At 44.4% G+C, this 16,896-nt stretch overlaps 1 protein-coding gene and 1 long non-coding RNA gene across 2 annotated transcripts in view; both read left to right on the top strand.

Moving 5' to 3' along the window:
* Window positions 1-16,896, top strand: part of LOC141422522 (ferroxidase HEPHL1-like) — an 80,866-nt gene that overhangs the window by 11,890 nt on the left and 52,080 nt on the right. The gene's annotated exons all lie outside the window — the stretch shown is intronic.
* The window catches only part of LOC141413854 (uncharacterized), a 36,772-nt gene that overhangs the window by 10,443 nt on the left and 9,433 nt on the right, over window positions 1-16,896 (top strand). Inside the window, exon 2 of the long non-coding RNA XR_012438849.1 lies at window positions 3,747-3,919. This is a non-coding gene — a long non-coding RNA (uncharacterized lncRNA). The remainder of the gene's footprint in view (window positions 1-3,746; window positions 3,920-16,896) is intronic.

Raw genomic sequence — 16,896 nt, 5'->3', positions numbered from 1 at the left:
TGGGCCTTGCTTAGGATTGAGAGCCAGAGGAGGATCCAACTCTTCCCATAAAATAGCTTCTTTATCCTGTGTCCAGGGGTGGTTTTTATCTGTGGATGTACTTAAGCATTTAGTAAGTAAATACTTGCTGGTGGGTAAGATCACACTCAATGTGGGCCCTAAGGTCTTCTCTGGGTTCTGAGCTTGCTGCATGCTGTGATTTAGCTCAGAGTTTTGAGAGTGCAGTCTTCTGGTCCACAGTTTGGTACTGAAATATGAAATTCTGGTCTCATCCTAGAATTTGGGAAAGCCATTTGCCTTTCTGAGCCTCAATTGTCTGATCTTTAACCTGAGGGTAGATGAAATGAGTGTCTCCCTTATTTGCTGCCTTCCTCCCCCCAGGGCAGGTCCTTGGCGCTGGCTGCTTCCCTAGTAACATGGGAATCCCTTGAGGGTACGGCTCTCTAGAAAAGGGAACATGAACTCTGTCCCAGCCAACCTGACACGTACCCAGCTCTCCCCGAACTCAAGACCCTGAGCTCCAGTGCTCTCTGTATGGTCTTCTTCCCGGCTGGCCAGATGGTCAGGGTTCTTGCTTTCTGGGTAGATGATAGTGAGAGGAGTAGCAGATACAGAGGATTTGGCTAAATCTCCATCTCTGGAGGCAGGTCTCTCAGTTGCTTAACCTCATCTGTTCTCAAGTTTCATACAACTTTCTATTCTTTTTTATTTTTAAATAACTTTTGTTTGAGTTAACACATATATTACAGGAAGCAAATAAACACATGAAGCAAGGAACAAAATCATCCATATAACACACAGAATTTTTTATTTTTGCCTTGAACACAGGCCCTGTATTTCTGGATGTTGTAAAAATTGTTTTTGTATTACAAGTAAGACAGGAAAGAATCGATTATACTCCATGCTTACATATACATTAAGTACTAAATTTGTTAAGAATTAACAAATTCATAAATATCATAAAATGTTTTTTAAATGGTTTTCTCTGGATTTTGGTATTGTAGGTTTACATTGTTGTATTTTTGGCATTTTCTACATTGTACATGTATTCTCTTTGTAGTAAAGCCTATTAAAATCAATGTTAATTAAAATCAACTGTTAAAATCAGTGAATGAAATCAAATATTGATTTAGGATCAATATTTGTGTGTGCTAGACACTATAAGAACGCGCCTTTACTCAAGTGGTGGAGTACTCGCCAAGCAATCACAAGGTCTAAGTTAAAAAAAAGCCTTTACGATGTCTTATCATTGCAGAGCAGACCATTGAAAATGGTACTGTGTTAAAATATACCTAATGTAAAATTGACTTTAACCGTTTTTTAAGTACACAGTTTTGCAGCATTAAGTACATTTGCTATGAGACCCTTTCTTTAACTCCTTATTTATAAACTAGAAGCTGAGACTTAGGAAAACAAAGACCTTGCCTAAGATCCCAGAACTGGTAAGTTTCTAAGACAGTATTTGAGGGCAGACTGACAGATATTCAGAAAGCCTCAGCGTTCTGGGCTCTTTGGTTTGTGGCCTTGGGATACATTTTCTTATTCTGTCCTGCCCACCACTGAATGAAGAAAACCATTCACTCTGTGTGTTTCTCCCTTGAGACTTGTTGGGGTTACATTTTATGTATTTGTCAGGAAGCTAGGATCAGCGTGAGGCAGATGGATACCAAGGTTGATGACTTGGGTGCTTCTGTTGTGTTAGTGAGAAAGGTTGAAGTGTGTGCTGCTGTGCTGGGCAGGGTGTCTGCTGGGATTCTGTCTGTAGAAGGTGGCCGGCAGCAAGGTGTGCTGGAAGCACCGTGGCCCAGAGCTCAGATGGATGGTATTACCGGGTCTGGGTGCACTGTGCTGGGTAGTTTTGGATAACAAGCACTGAACTTAAGAGTTAGAAGGTCTGGGCTTCAGTCTCGGTTTTACCACATGGTAAATATGCTTTGGCCTTCATTTCCTCATTTCTAAGTGGTCGATGGAAGTGCCTGTTCTGCATGCCCACGATAGTGCTGGTGATTAAGAAAGTGCTAAGTAAACCCGAGGGCTCTCGAGTATTGTTTCTATGCTGAGCGTTTAATGCTGAGGGAAGAGTGTGTGGGGCTCACCCCAGAGACCCGAGAAGGATGGGTTTGAATGTGCTTTTCTGGGCTGTCAGCATGCTTCTTCTGCTGTTGCTTAGCTGGTAAAGTGGATGTTCCTCCGTGTTCTACCCAGTACTAACTGTTGTGGGCCTTTACTGAAATTCATCCCTGCCAAGTTCTTTGAGTTCATTCTCCCCAAGATGCACATATCCCTGCCTGGGTGAATTGTAATTCACCTGATTTTGTAGCTCCATGTGGTTGAAGTACGCAGCAGCTTTCCCTGGTCTCAGCTGTCTGCCTTGCCTCCACAGTTCAGTCCCTCCATTCTACTCTCTAATGCTAAGTAGCCCTAAGTGTGTGAGTGTGCTGGGATCTGGACGGTGTCGTTGGGGGGAGAGGAGCTCGCATTCTCCTTGGACCCATTTGTGCAAGACACTGCAGAAGGTCAAGATGAAGACAGGGCCTTAGGTCTCAGACAACCCCTTGTTTCACAGGGAAGACCTACAATTAGGGCTGGGAGTAGGCCCCACCATGAGAACTGTAGCCTTTGGTCCACATGGATGGAAGTGGGTTGTTGGGGAGAGTGGGGATGGAAAGGGGATAAGTTGTTGGCTGACATCTGTGACTGGTTGGTTTTTTTTTTAAACTGGGTTTTGAACTCAGGGCCTTGTGCTTGCTAGGCAGGTACTCTGTCACTTGAGCCACAACCCTAATGACTGCTTGCTTTTTAACAACTGTTTGAGTTAGCTGTTTTTGGCTGGGATTCCTGTGTAACCATTGGGGTAATTTTTGGAGTCATCACTGTTGCAGCATACGATTCATTTGAAAGGAAAGCCAGGTCTGTGTTGGGCTTTGTGGAAGCTGGTGGCCCTATCTCACTGTCCACTTGTTCTTGGCTTTGAGACTGGTACTCAAAGACAAAGTAAGTCACAGATACCTATTTTGAACTGAGTATGGCTGTGCTGCATGGAATTTAATTTCCAGATCAAATCCTGTTGGCTTACATTTGGCCATAGCACTCTGGTTGGTCATGGGGTTTATTTACAAAGTGTGATGAGTCTGTGGGTAGGAGACACTTGAGTTCTCCAGCCTTTAGGGGAGCAGCAGTAGAGAAGCCTTGGAACCACTCAGGAAGCCAAAGTGGAGGTTTTCACCTTCTATTTTTCGTTTTCTGAAAATTTTTGGTCCCTACTAACTGCAGGAAACCTTTTCGTTTTGAGGAATCAAATTGAGTTTTTACTCAACATTACTTTGCCTCTGTTTTAAGGCAGCAATAGCTTTTAGTTGTTGACTTACTGTGTGCTGAGCCTTTTATGTAGATTATCTCATTTAATCCTTATGCCTTGGAATGTGAGTATTGTTTTTCCCACTTACAGAAGAAAAAAACCAGGTGGTTCAGTGATTTGCCCACAGACCTATGTGTGAGTAGCAGGGCCAGAGTCTGGTCTTTTGCACCACAACCCTGGGCACAGAAGAGTCCTGGATGGAATGGGGAGCTCATTGAGGCTCTGTGACCTCTTTGACCCTCCTCCCAGGAGAGGCTGGCAGTGGGCAGAGGGGACTGTTTTGAACCTGGACTTAGATTTTAGGCTGTCTCAGTGGAGTGACTGGACCACAGAAATGACAGTTTTTACCCTTTGTTGCATCTTTTCCTGTTTCACTACTTTTTTCTAGGTGTCCTTGCTCAAGACAAGTGCAGTGAGGTGGTGAGATTGATGACTGCAGGTGGTGATGGCATCAATTAACCACCTGCCCTGTGTGTGCCAGCTGCTGGGCTGAAGGTTCCTCCTTGGCAGCCTTCCATGCTCTCCCTGCAAGTTTGAGGAACAAATCCACATTTCTAGGGGGTGTGTCTTTTGTCTCTACAGCTTTTCCTCCTGAGATGCTTAGAGAGTCCTGGCAGGAATAAGCTTAAGGTTGTTTATAGTTGCTGGCATGTCAGTCTTGCCCAGGTATTGGCTCCTCTTGCAATTGAGAGCCACCACCATCCCTGTTTCACAGACAGGGATTTTAAGGGAAGTTACAGATCTGACACTCTTCTGAGTAGCAGCTTTCTTCTCTATGCCATGGATTCCCCTGAATGGCTCCTAAAAAACATCTGAGAGGGTGTTTGTTTAAAATTAGCTTGTGTTCTGAAAGTGGAAAAAGGGCTGTTCAGATGCTCTTTGGGCTTGCTGGTACCCAGCAGGCTTCCCCATTAGGAGTGCTTGGCTCATGCTGGGCTCCTTCCCAGGCATTTTCTGGCTTTGTCAGCTGGGGCTGGCTACTTAGCCTTCCTCAGGCTGTAGCCTATAAATTGCTAATAATGATATCTAAAAGAAGCTGTGGTAAAGTAGAAGTGAAACAACATATGTAAGTCACAGGAGTCAACTAGTTTTCAACCAACATGACTTAGAAAAATCACAGAGCTCAGCTACAGAAGCTGAAGCCTGAGAAACTCCTCCCTTCCTCAGGACAGTGGTAAGGAACCCCCCCCTGGAAATCCTCCTCCAAAACAAGAGGGCCAGGATGGGGCATAAGGAGCTCTTATTTTAGGTAGGATCTTTCTAAGATTTTCCCTTCATTTTGGTTTTGGGATTTTTGCTTTAGTTGCTGGGAATCAGAACCCTAAGCAAGTTCATGTTAACCACATGGCCTCTCAGAAGTGCCCAGATTAGTCTTTCTAAAATGATGAAATACTTCAGTAGGGAAAAAGAAACAGGTATTTCAAACATGCGTATTGGACTTGTTTACTTTTAGGGTAATACTTTCATTGATTACATAATCATGGTGAGGTGGCCTTGAAAGGCCTCTGGCCTCTCAAAAGACCTGCTCAGGCATCTAGTAGATTCGATCTTAAAGTTCCTACCACTAACGAGAGACCTTTTTTCCTTTCTTCCTCTCTTCCTCCTTCATTTTTATAAATTTGAGACAAGCATAGAGAAAGCTTCAAGAAGAGCAGGAAAAGTGACCTGTGATTTTTGATCTTTGTGAATTCTAATTTTGTGTGTATTTGCTGTGTGATCTTGAGCAATTTTCTTTACTTCAGTCCTGAAGGAACCTAAACTCTTGTATGGGAGATAGGCCTGGAGTTGTGATTGTGCTAATACTGCTGTGGGTTCAGACCAGGATTCTTTTCTTTAGAGATTGAGTCTTGGCGTGATAGTGGTGTTAGTAGTGATGGCTTTGAAGCCCTCTGCTTATCTGTCCCTATGCCCCGAACCTGTCAGCAAACTCTGCAAAGGCAGGAACATGGTTTGTGCTCTGTTGTGTTTTAAGCATTTTATGTGTCATACTTTTATGTGCAGTGCAGTTGACACCTACATAAAAGATGTGAAAGCTTTGGGCTATGCACGTAACCTGGCAGAAAGAAGGCAGAGAGGTAGATTACATTGTCAGGTCAGCTATGGCCATTTACTGTGCAGAATTGGCTCTCAACCACCAGGGGTGCTGGGAGCTGTATGGGGCCAGGGATGCTGAATGTGCTCCATCATAAGGACTGGTGCCACAACCAGATTTTTCTCTCCTCATGCCATGTCCACAGCCCCTCTGCTGAGAATGAGCTGAAGGGATGAGTAGTGTTATCTCCTGTTTTATGATTGTGAATTTTTTTTGTTGTTTGTTTTTGTGGTAATGGGTATCGAACCCAGGGCCTAATGCATGTTAAGCAAGTGCTCTACCACTATACCACAGCCTGCAGTGCACCCCAAAAGTCATGTTTTGAATGCAGCTATAACATCTCAGGCCCTTAAATCAGACACTGGCATAGTTGTCTTGAGCACATACCCAGCCATATAAATTTAACATCCCAAGAAACTTAAATGAGACGTAGGGAAGAACTTTCTGACATTCTTTGCTTAGTTTTAAAATTAGTGCTAAATGCAGCATTCTAGAGAAGGAGCTTTTCGCACTATTAGTTTAGTGATTTGACACTTTAAAAAAGATGAAATAGAATAAAAAATATTAATGTATCACACACAGTAAAACTGTGTATGTGCGTGTGTGACTGTCCGAGTCACAGGTGGAAATGTGTTTCTGACCATGGTCATGGTCAGGCTGTCTTGATTATTGCTTATGTCAGTACTGCTTGGATTGTGGAATCCTTGTAGCAGGGCTCTTTCTCTTTCATTTCTGTCCCCTTCATCATTAGCCCAGTGCTGAGTCCTTCGCTGATTGTTTGGTCTGCTGGAAGAACTGGTTATAGGTTCCCCTTCAGACAGATGAGTGTTAAAGATAATTTGGAGAGTATTGTCCCTTCAAGGAAATGAGAGAGGCGGTCTTGCCCTTGCGTTAAGAATGAGACAAGCAGAAACACACTGGGGTGTAGCAAAATACATCGCTTCGGACAAACCAAGGGAATAGCAGATGCAGGGAAGGGGATGAGTTTCCTGCATTTGCTGAAGACAGATCCAAAAGGAACTCAATTGTCATTCATCTCCTCCACTAGACTCTTACCAGCCAGGGAAGATTAAACTGGTGTCACAGGAGAGGGGACTGGAGGCCGACGCCACGCCCAGATAGGCTTTGTCACAGGCTGTACCTGTTCTGAGGACTCATTCATCTTTTCTAGAATCATCTACTTTTCCCTAAGTTGTCTACTTCTTCTTTCTCTCCCTCTACAAAGATCAGCTTCTGTATTTTCCTGGGTATTCGAGTATTTACTTTTCTTTCATATGACACCTCTGTGTGTGTAAATAAACTTATATGCCTTTTCTCCTGCTAGTCTGCCTCCTTTTTGTTTATTTTGTAGACTCAGTTATCCAACCCTTAGGTTAGAGGGAGAGTTTTGACTCCCCTGTGATGCCAACTGTGTGACAAGAGCTTGGACTGTGAAGTCAAGAAACTTGAACTTACATTGTGTGTGCATACTTCTTAGTTGTGTGAACTTGGGCAACTCCTCCATCTTTCAGCTAGGTGTAATAGTGGCACCTACCTGAGAGGTGTAGTGAGGTTAGATGAGCTAGTTCGTGTTTGAGTTAGATGCCTAGGATCTGATAAGCACCACCTATTCTTCCTGGATTTATGATTTGTTTTTTGTGATACTGGGTTTTGAACCCAGGGCCTACACCTTGAGCCACTCTACCGCCCTTTTTATGTAAAGGGTTTTCTTTTGAGATAGGGTCTTGTGAACTATTTGCCCAGGCTGGCTTTGAACTGCAATCCTCCTGCTCTGTGCGCCTCCTCAGTAGCTAGGACTGTAGGCATGAGCCACTGGCTCCCAGCGGGTTTATGATTTTTTTTTTTTTGTAGTACTGGGGGTTGAACTCAGGTCCTTGTGCTTGTGAGGCAGGTACTCTACCACTTGAGCCATGCCCCCAGCCGTTTTTGCTGTTAGGTATTTTTTGAATAGGGTCTCACATTTATGTCTGGGCTGGCTTGTACCTCAGTCCTCCTATTTATGCTTCCCTGGTAACTGGGATGGCAAGCACACGCCACCATGCCCAGCTTTTTATTTGTTGAGATGGGGTCTCATGAACTTTTCGCCAGGACTGGCCTCAAACCATGACTCTCCTGATTTCCAGCTCCTGAGTGGCTGGGATTACAGGCATGAGCCACCTCCCTTGGCTGGTTTTATGATAATATTAAGAGCGATTATGTAGCTCACCTTGGTCCCAGGGTCCCAGTTAGAGCTCCTGGAGTTCCAGTTCTATGAGGGTTGTTGATTTGAACTAAACTCATAGCTTGAACCTGTGGCTTGGTTGTGGCAGTCAAAGGAAGTAGCTATTGCAGCAGAGCAGGCGTGTGCATTACAAGGAGATGTCCTGGTTTTTAATGTAGAAAACAGTGTTGGCATGAAATAGGGCTCTTGCAGTTGGATCTGAGAATGCAAATGGCATTTCTTGGGAAAGCCAAGAGCCTTTAAACTTCCTCTAAAAGCAAGGTTCCCGAAACTAAGGTAGGACTGTATATGCTTGAACTGGTGGTTTTTTGTCTAGCACAGTTGTGGTGGAAGCTCTGAGATCTGGCAGATGCTGGTTCTTACATCATCCACTGGGCCTAGCAGAGCTGCTGTGCAGTGAACACATGAAAGTGTGTGTGTCAGTAGCTCACAGGGTGACTTGCTGAAGGTGCACAAAAGAGAGGACCAAACAGGCTAGGTTTTTGCATTGCCCCTTGTTTTCAAGTCCAAGTCTACTCATGTTGTTCAGGTGGAAGCCATCTTTCTCCCCAGAGTTAAAATAATTTTGTCCTTTATACCTGTAAGTGCTGATCGTTTTCGTGTTTTGGGAGGTAACAGCGGTAGATACTAAAAGTTACCTAATGATAGTTTCTGACTTACACTTTAGTTGAAAAGCTGTCCTTTCTTTGGAAGCAGCATAGTTTAGAGACAGTTGAGTGTAATGGTTAAGAGCACAAACGTTTAGCCAGACCAGGCTCCTAGCCTGTCTGTATTTCCAACAAGCTGTGTGACTTTGGGCAAGCACCTTAACCTGTCTGTGCCCCATCTGTAAAATGAGCTCAAAAGAGATTCTACCCCTTTATATGTTGTCAGAAGGAGTGAGGCAGGCTCATAAACTGCAGCAGGTGAGAACTGTTACTATCGTCATCTTCCAAGAGACTGGGATTCTAGGCCTGGCCTTGCTGTTCCTGGCAGTGCTCTGGTAGGTTGCTGAGCCTCTCCGAACCTCAGTGTTCTTTTTTGTGAAACAAGGAAGTTGGCTGGATCCCTCAGACACCTGTGCAGCAGGCGTCCCATTTCTTGTCAGCTGAGCAATGGGTGAGGTCTGCAGGATTGTGAAGGTTCCCTTTTTCACTAAGGGCTTGTAGTTACTTTGCCAGATGTGGTCCTGATAAGCCTGTGTTTTTTTTTTCTTCGTTTTCTATTCTTAGTGTCTCTTCCTGTCCTTACTTCTGCCAGGGCTGCTCATGCTTATTGTGCGTTTCCTAGACTGTTGAGACTGCAGGTAACGCCTGTTGGGCTGGAGTCAAACCTCACACCCAGGGGATGTTATAAATTGGGGTGGTCCTGTTACTTTGCCATTGGCTTTTAAATTTTGTCTGTATGTCTGTCCTGTGCTCCCCAGTCTATCTGAGGCTGACCAGGATGAGCCAGAAAGGATTGGCTTTTGTGATCTTTAATAAGCTGCCTTCTTGCTTTGTTCCTTCCTGGCCTTCAGTTTAGCTTGAATGTTAAGAGCTTACCGAGCCCCTCCCAGTGTATTTTTGTATTTCGCAGTGCTTCCTTGTGAGCCCCATTTTCGTAAGGAGCAGGGCTGTGGAGTTCATGTCTGGTCTGCGATTGACGTTTCAGGCTCATCTTCTGGTTCTCCCGACAGGCATGCACCATGAATTAATTGAGTTGTTTTCATCTCACTTCCCGCCTAATTGAACACCTGCCCAGTGAGTGCTGCCAGCTCACCTGCCTGCTGCCTGCCTCGCCAGCCGTCCCTGTCATGTCAGTGTCTTGCTGTACTAGAAGAGTCAGTCTTGTCATTTGTAGTTAGTTGATTATGTTCTTCAGAGAACTGTTTTCTTCTTCACTTAATTTAAAGGCACTGAGGCATCCTCTTTCATACAGTCCCTCTGCATTCCCATCTCATCCTCCCAGTTACCATTGCTGCTGGTGGTAAACCTCAAAACTGCCCAAAGACCCAATGCAGAGCGAGCTGTGTGGTGGCCTCCGGCTGTTCATTCTTAAAGCACTGCTGACGGCAATAGGGCGGGTGAATTTGATCACAGTGCGTTACATGCATGTGTGGAAACATCACAATGAAACCTCTGTACAATCAATATGTGCTAATAAAAAATAGGGGAAAAATAAAGTACTGCTGATGGTTTAGACCTGATGAGAAATGGTCTTTGAAGGATGGAACACAGGATGGTTTTTCTTCCCCCACCTCATGGTAGTGTTAAGTCCTGAACTCAGGACTTAACATGTGCTAGGGAGGTACTTTACCACTCAAGCCACACACTCAGTCCTTTTTGCTTTAGGGTCTCACTCCTGCCCCCTAGCCTTAGACCTAGTCATCCTACCTATGGTCTCCCACGTAGCTGGGAGGACAGGTATATGTCACCATGCCTAGCTTGTTTGTTCAGATGGGGACTTGCTAACTTTTTTCCCTGGCTTTCCTGGAACCTCAAAGTGCAATCCTCCTGATCTCTGCCTCCTGGGTAGTGTGAGCCACACTGCACCAGCCAAGATGACTTAAAGACTGCTGATTTTCTTTTTTTAAACATCAGGGACTTACATGTTTCTAAAGAGAAAGATGGTGTTACTGAAAATGACAACAAGGGCAGGAAATCTAGTCCTTCCTGGTCACAGAAAGCTGTCTTTGTTCTGGATCTGTTTGTCCACTCCACTGTTTTCTTTGGTTGAAAAGTGCTATAGCCAGCCATGTGGTTCCTAGTGGAGCCTTGGTTAGGTATGATTTTGTTGTTAAATATATACCAGGCATACAACAACCCTCATTAATTATTCGGTAGAATTTTATATCTTAGTTCTGCCTTAGTGGTGGTCTGACCTTTTAAAAATAAGTATACTTGTGTCTAGATTGAACTTACTAAAAATGACATTAGAAAAGGCATTTTTAACTACTTTGATTACACTGTGGTTTTGAATTTTGCTTTCAGTTTCCTTTGGGCTTTTCTTGGTAGAATTTTAAATTTTTAAATATTTTGAAGGGGCATGGTTCTTCAAAAAAGCTACATAGAATTACTGTATAACCCAACATCTCCATCCTAATTCTGTTCAAAAGAACTGAAAACAGTGTGAGTTCTTGTAAATGAGTAATTCATAACTGCATTGTTCATGAAAGCCAAAAGGTAGAAGCAACACAAGTGTTAAAATGTGATGTGTCCTCACAATGGAATATTACTCAGCCATTAAAAGGAACAAAGTACAGATAAATTATAACATGGATAAACCTTTAAAACATTATGCCGTAGGTGATATAAGCCAAACACAAAAGGCCATATATTATAGAAGTCCATTTACATGAAATATCTAAAATAGGTAAATCTATATAGAGAGAAAGCAGATGGATGATTGCTAGGGGCTGTGGGGAGGGGAGTGTGGGGATTGACTGCTTAGTGGGTTTGTTTGGGGTGATGAAAATGTTTTGGTGTTAAACAGAGGTAGTGATTGTACAGCACCGTGAATGTGTAAATGTCACTGAATTGTACACACCTGGCACATTGATAAACACATTACATGAATTTCACCTCAAAAAGATTTGAAGGGACAGCCATATTGTTCTTGTCAAGTGTAGCTTTTTTTTTCCCCTCCCTGAACTAGGGTTTGAACTCAGGGCCTCCTGCTTGGTAGGCAGGTACACTAGCACTTCATCTATGCCTCCATCCAGCCCTACAAGTAGTTTTTAAAGAGGCACCATATAGCCATACAAGAAGCACTCTGCTGTTAGAGTGCTCTTCACTGTGGGTACAAGAAGGAAGTGGAGTTAGTTCGCAGGCCTGGGATCCTGGCCTCTCACTCCACGCCCTGGGCAAGTGAGCCTGGCATGGGGCCTCCCCACTCTTGGCCTGTTTCCTCTTCTCTGAAGAGGGCTTAGAAGGAGGCCGCCCCTTTTAGGGTTGCCATGAGAATCAGGTGAGATAATGGATATAATGTTGGACCCACTGTAACTGCTTAATAATTATTAACCTTTATCTCATGTCTGTCGAAGGAGAAAAGAAAGTGGACTCTGAGAGAAGCAAAATGCCAGAACTAGAGAAATAGGGATTGATGTCAGCCGTGTAGAAAAGAATAACAAAGAATCCTGTTCTCTAGGCTCCTTTTAGAAGTCTCCATGAGCTATGGGAGCTTCTGAGAACTGACTTGTACCAATTAAAACAAAAGAGCATTTGTAAAGCACTTAGAATAGTGCCTGGCTGAGTGAGTTCTCCGTGAGAAGGAATCAGCCACATTTTATGGCTGTTAAGAAGGCAGCTTGGGCGACAGCCCCTGCCCACTTCTCTTCCAGAGCTGCCTACTTAGTAGCACTGGGTGGTCTCGTTTCATTCTGGAAATGGTTCTGAGTCAGCACTAGGCACACATGGAGAGCTGCCTGTGTCTTTCATTAGCCCCTCAGGTTTTGCAGGAAATTGAGCAACTGACTTCACTTCTGTGGGCTTGTTTTGTGTTTCTGATTCCTTGGGAGAAAGGACTTCATTATCACCTGCCCCCAGGTGAATCCTATAGCCTAAGGAAGGCTGGGCTGTGGAGGAGGAAGGGTGGTGAGGCAGGGAAGGCCAGACTGACTCTCACTAGTTAGGACGTAGTTGGTAGGTCTTCCTAGCACACAGTTTGGTCTAGGAGCTCTAACTTGAGGATACTACTTGGATATCAGTGACTAGGATCTCTCTCTTTTCTGTTTTCACTAAATGTCTTTACTACACAGCACCTTATTATGTTCTGGTGATTTTTCTACTTTTGGTGCTTCACAATTTAGTTTCCAAATAGTGTCATGGGCTTGGGGTGTAAAGAGCAGGATTTAACAGTTGTGGGCATAGAATTTCACTTATCTGGCTACCCCTCCTTCTTCTGAGGTACTTTTTTCCCTTTGCACTCTTGGGGCCTACCAGATACAGGTTTTGGTTCCCTGTATTCAGGTCGTTCTTGACCTGACTGGGACAGTCAGGGCTCTCCCTGAATTTGTTTTTTTAAGTAAAAGAAAAATTCTTAAGACGACCTGGGTGTTGGAAGAGAAGCCTGGGCGGTATTGCAACCTCGTAAATATAGGATCCTGAAGGGCCCGTCTCTTCCTCTGTTTCTACAGAGACTCCAGTGCATGGATATGCTACTTCGAAGTGCAGGTGAAGCAGCCTCTGTGTAGAAACCTGAAGGAATGTAGAGCTGATATGGGACTTGCAATCAGATCACAGATACTAATGGGTTGGACTGTGGAGAGATGTTGATGGGGAGCTGCTGCTGTGCTGCCCAACTCAGGATTGGGCTGTGGACAGGCTCGGAGGCATGGTGGGGATTATCTCAAGCCCATGTCCCTGCTCTGTCTGTGGTGGTGAAGCTCGGGCAGGGTTCTGGAGCTCTGGTGGCCCTGGCATGCTCTCTGCTGGGGAAAGCTGGCCTGCTGGGTTTCAGGAGGACGAAGGTTTGCCTTGGACCCCCCCACTTGCCCAACTGCTCTCATTGTAGTTTGCCTTAGCTAAGCAGAGGTGTTTTGTTTCCTTATAACCAACATTGGGACCTTCAGTGACTCACAGGGCTTGTCGTCCTTGGTTCTTTCCTCACATACAGTGGGGTATAGTTATGGCCTCACAGTTTCTGAGGATAAAGTGAACTAACGTACACACAAAAGTGTGTAGGGGGTGCTGTAGCAGGAGTTAAGGGACTGTAGAACTTCTGTGATTATTGTATTAATCACTCAACACTAATGATTTGATTATCCTGAATATCATTGGTTGTCACTACTACAAATTAAACATGCTTTCAGAAGCAAAGGATGCCATTAGCATGTTCAGTATATGTATTTCTTTAATCACAGAGTTGTTTGACCTGACTTAGTATTTGTAGGAAATGAATAAGTGACTCTTGATAAATTATGGGTTTTAAAAGCTGAAAAAGACTTTTTCTGAGTTGAGTCTTAATTATGTCCTGGGGAGCAGAGAGGGCTGCCTCTGAGTCAGATGAGCTGTTCTTTATTTCTCTGTGACAGGAATAACAGCACTAAAATTTTGGAATAATTTGCACATTTGTTTGGCTTTGGAGTTCAATAGCTTTGGGTTTGAATGTAGTGTTACCCCTTACTGAACTGTGTTACTATCTTGTCACCTGTGAAATGGGAAATGAGGATTACAGGAGGTGACGTAAAGTCTTAGCTAGGTGTGTTACGGAGTAGGTGTTGAGCACGTGGTAGCTTCAGACCTAGTAGAAATTATGAATCTAAATTTGATATTTAATGCCTAAATCAGTTAATATAGAATGAATTAGTCAACTACTACTGGGTGCCTCTAAATAAATGAGGGGTGAGAGTGGGGTGGATGAGAATGAGTATAACCATTCCTGTCCTGTGCAAGGTGCTAAGGCTTCAGAGGGGGCAGAGGATGGAGGCTTTCTGGAGAAGGTGTAGAGCTGATGGGAAAGTGTAGCAAGCACTAAAGATTGAGGTGACCTTTGGAAGAGATTACATTTTATTTATGATTTTATACATGTGTATTTATATATGAGCTGATTTTTTGTTTTATTTTTCTTTTGTCTTCTGGCTTACATCCCAGACTCTCGGTTTCTGACCATGAACGTCTATGCCCATCACACATCTCAGAATTTAGCGTTACTTTTTTTAAACTCATTTTTGCCATGATAATGGTAAAAGCTAATGCTTTTTGTTAACCCACAGCCCTGCAAACGATCAGAATTCTCCTACCAGATTCTGCCTCCCAGCCTCCCAGCCTCCCAGCCTCCCATTTGCTTCTCGTTGGTTACTTTCTGCACTGGAAGTGGCTTCCAATGCTGCAGATTTTCTTCTGCAACATGGCCTTCGTTCAGAAGGTGTTCACTGCGCATCTGCTACAGGCACCGGGCTTGGGAGGCCTGGGGAGTAGAAAGATGAATGGGACAGGGTGGTCCCTGCCCTGAAGCAGCTTAGAGAATAGAGGAAACAGATGGGCAAATGGACTCTAATTAAATATGATTAGTATTTTATGCTGGTTGGGTAAGGAAAGACATTTAGTGAGAGCCCCAAAAACCCAGAGTCCTCCGTCGGCCATGTGCTGCTATATGCCTCACCAAGTGCAGCCTTTATCAGTAGCTATACTTATAAGACCTCCATGTGATGCCCTGCTTGGGAATGAAGCTTTCATCACCTGTACCCAAATCCTCCCGCCAGCAAGTTCAGATTGAAAGAGAAAGTCTACTCTTGCCCTCCTCCCACAGACTAAAACCTGCTCCTCATCCCTGGGATCCCAGTCTCAAACATGGTACTGCCACCAGCCTAGTGACTTGAGAGTATCTTAGAGCTCTTCTTCCTCTCCCCTCACATTCCCGTGTTCTCTAAGTCCTGTCACTCTTCTACCTTCTTCTCTTCCTGCATCCAAGACAAACCATCATTCGTAACTGCAGGTCATGACCCTTGTTACTGGATGCTAAAATGAATGTAGAGGGTCCTTTCCAGTACTCAGAAGTACAGATAGAAAAAGAAAGAAAACGGAAAACATGAGAATGTACCACTTGCACTAAGGTTGAGTTTTATTTTGTAAGACTTTCATTTGTATATAATAAGAATAGGTTGTTTTTTTTTTAAGCTAGCATTTCCGCGGGCTTTATATATACTGCCTTCTTTATCTCTACAACAGCATATACAGTAGGTACAATATCATTGTCACTGCTTTGCAGATGAGATGTTGAAAAGCTAGGCCAGGGTCATAGGTGATGCCAGGGTTCCAGTTCAGGCAGCTGGCCTGCATGAGTGTGTGTTTCTGTCTGTGTGTGTCTGTGTCTGTGCGTCTGGATGTGTGTACATCTGTGTCTGTGCCTCTGCCTGGGTATGTCTGTGTGTGTATCTATGTGTCTGTGTGTCTCTGTGCATGTACGTATGTGTCTCTGAGTATATCCTGTGTGTGTGTCTCGGAGTGTCTGTATATGTGTGTGTCCCTTTCTGTATGTGTTTCTGTGTGTGTGTGGTCTCTCAGAGGCTGTGGTCAGTCCATTTCTATATGCTCATTTATTCCCTCCGGGCCTCTACACTGAAGCCACAGTGACCTTATCCTTTAAATGGGATCTTCAGAGATCACATAGGTTTAGAAGAGTGTGAAATGTGTGTGGTCACAAGGCCCTGTATAATCTGGTCTCTACCTACCTCTCAGCTTTGCTAACTACCTTCCTTTTCCACTGGCCTTTTAGCTCCAGGCTTTGAAGGACCTCAGGGCCTTTGCATGTGCTCCTGTGATCTTTCAGACTGACTTAGACCTCTTCATGACTTACCTCTATACTACCCTGTACTGCAAGTTCACCATACTCGGAACATAAACAGCTTCCTGTTCAGTTAATGTCTGAGGACAGAGTCATACAGGCTGGCTTGTATCCCCAGCCCCAGGACAGCATCTGGCACATCAGTGAATGTTTCCTGGGTGTTCCATTAGCTATGGGAGGTGAACAAGGGTTTTGTCCCTGCCAAAATATTCCTTACTCTTCTTCCTGTCTGACCTTCAGAAACATTTCTTTAGTTGGCCACCTCAATTGCTGTGAGTCAAAATCTTTTTAGTGAGTTCTCCCTCCTCTTTGTGTATATCTTTTAATCTAGTGGATTCCCAACACACTGCTCTAACTAGATTCAGAGCTGCTGGCCCGCAACTTTTGGAGAGGGAGTGTGTGGGACCTCAGGTCAAGTGAGCAATTTAGCCTCAAGCTTCCTGGTCCATAACGCGGGGGTGGTTAACAGTGTATAAGCCCACATCCGGGGGAGGCAAATTGTGTGTGAAAGGTACCTGGCAAAGCAACGTTGGCTCTTCTGAAAGGTGTTTTTTTTTTAATCTTTTCTGTCTTGGGTCTCCTCCTGCTTGCCAGGGTGCCTTTGTGGTGCTGCTTTGAGGTGACTAAGGCCATGCAACCCAGCCTTAGTCACCTCAGTCAAAGGCAGTTCTCAGCTGAGTGTATAGCCCCAGGCCAAAGCTGTCCACATTCCTTACCCACTTTCCAGTACTGGTGATTTTTAAAACCTTGACGCTTGACCCTGGGGAGGCTTTCTGGCCTGGGTTAGTGCACTGAGAGCTCTAGATGCTGCTTTGCCTCTGAAGTGGTAACGACAGTGATGAAAATTACAGTTTTTGTTCATTGAGCATGTGCCTGATGCCAGACCTGTCCTCACAATGTCCAGATGCAGTGCCTTTGTACCCACCAGCCTGTGAGGTAGGTGATGGACTCCCCATTTTTGCAGAAGAGGAAAGTGAGGCA

This window comes from Castor canadensis, chromosome 1 (assembly GCF_047511655.1).
Source record: "Castor canadensis chromosome 1, mCasCan1.hap1v2, whole genome shotgun sequence".
Lineage (NCBI taxonomy): Eukaryota > Metazoa > Chordata > Mammalia > Rodentia > Castoridae > Castor > Castor canadensis.
Note: the sequence above shows the minus strand (reverse complement) of the source record. Positions and strands in the feature narration are given on the sequence as shown.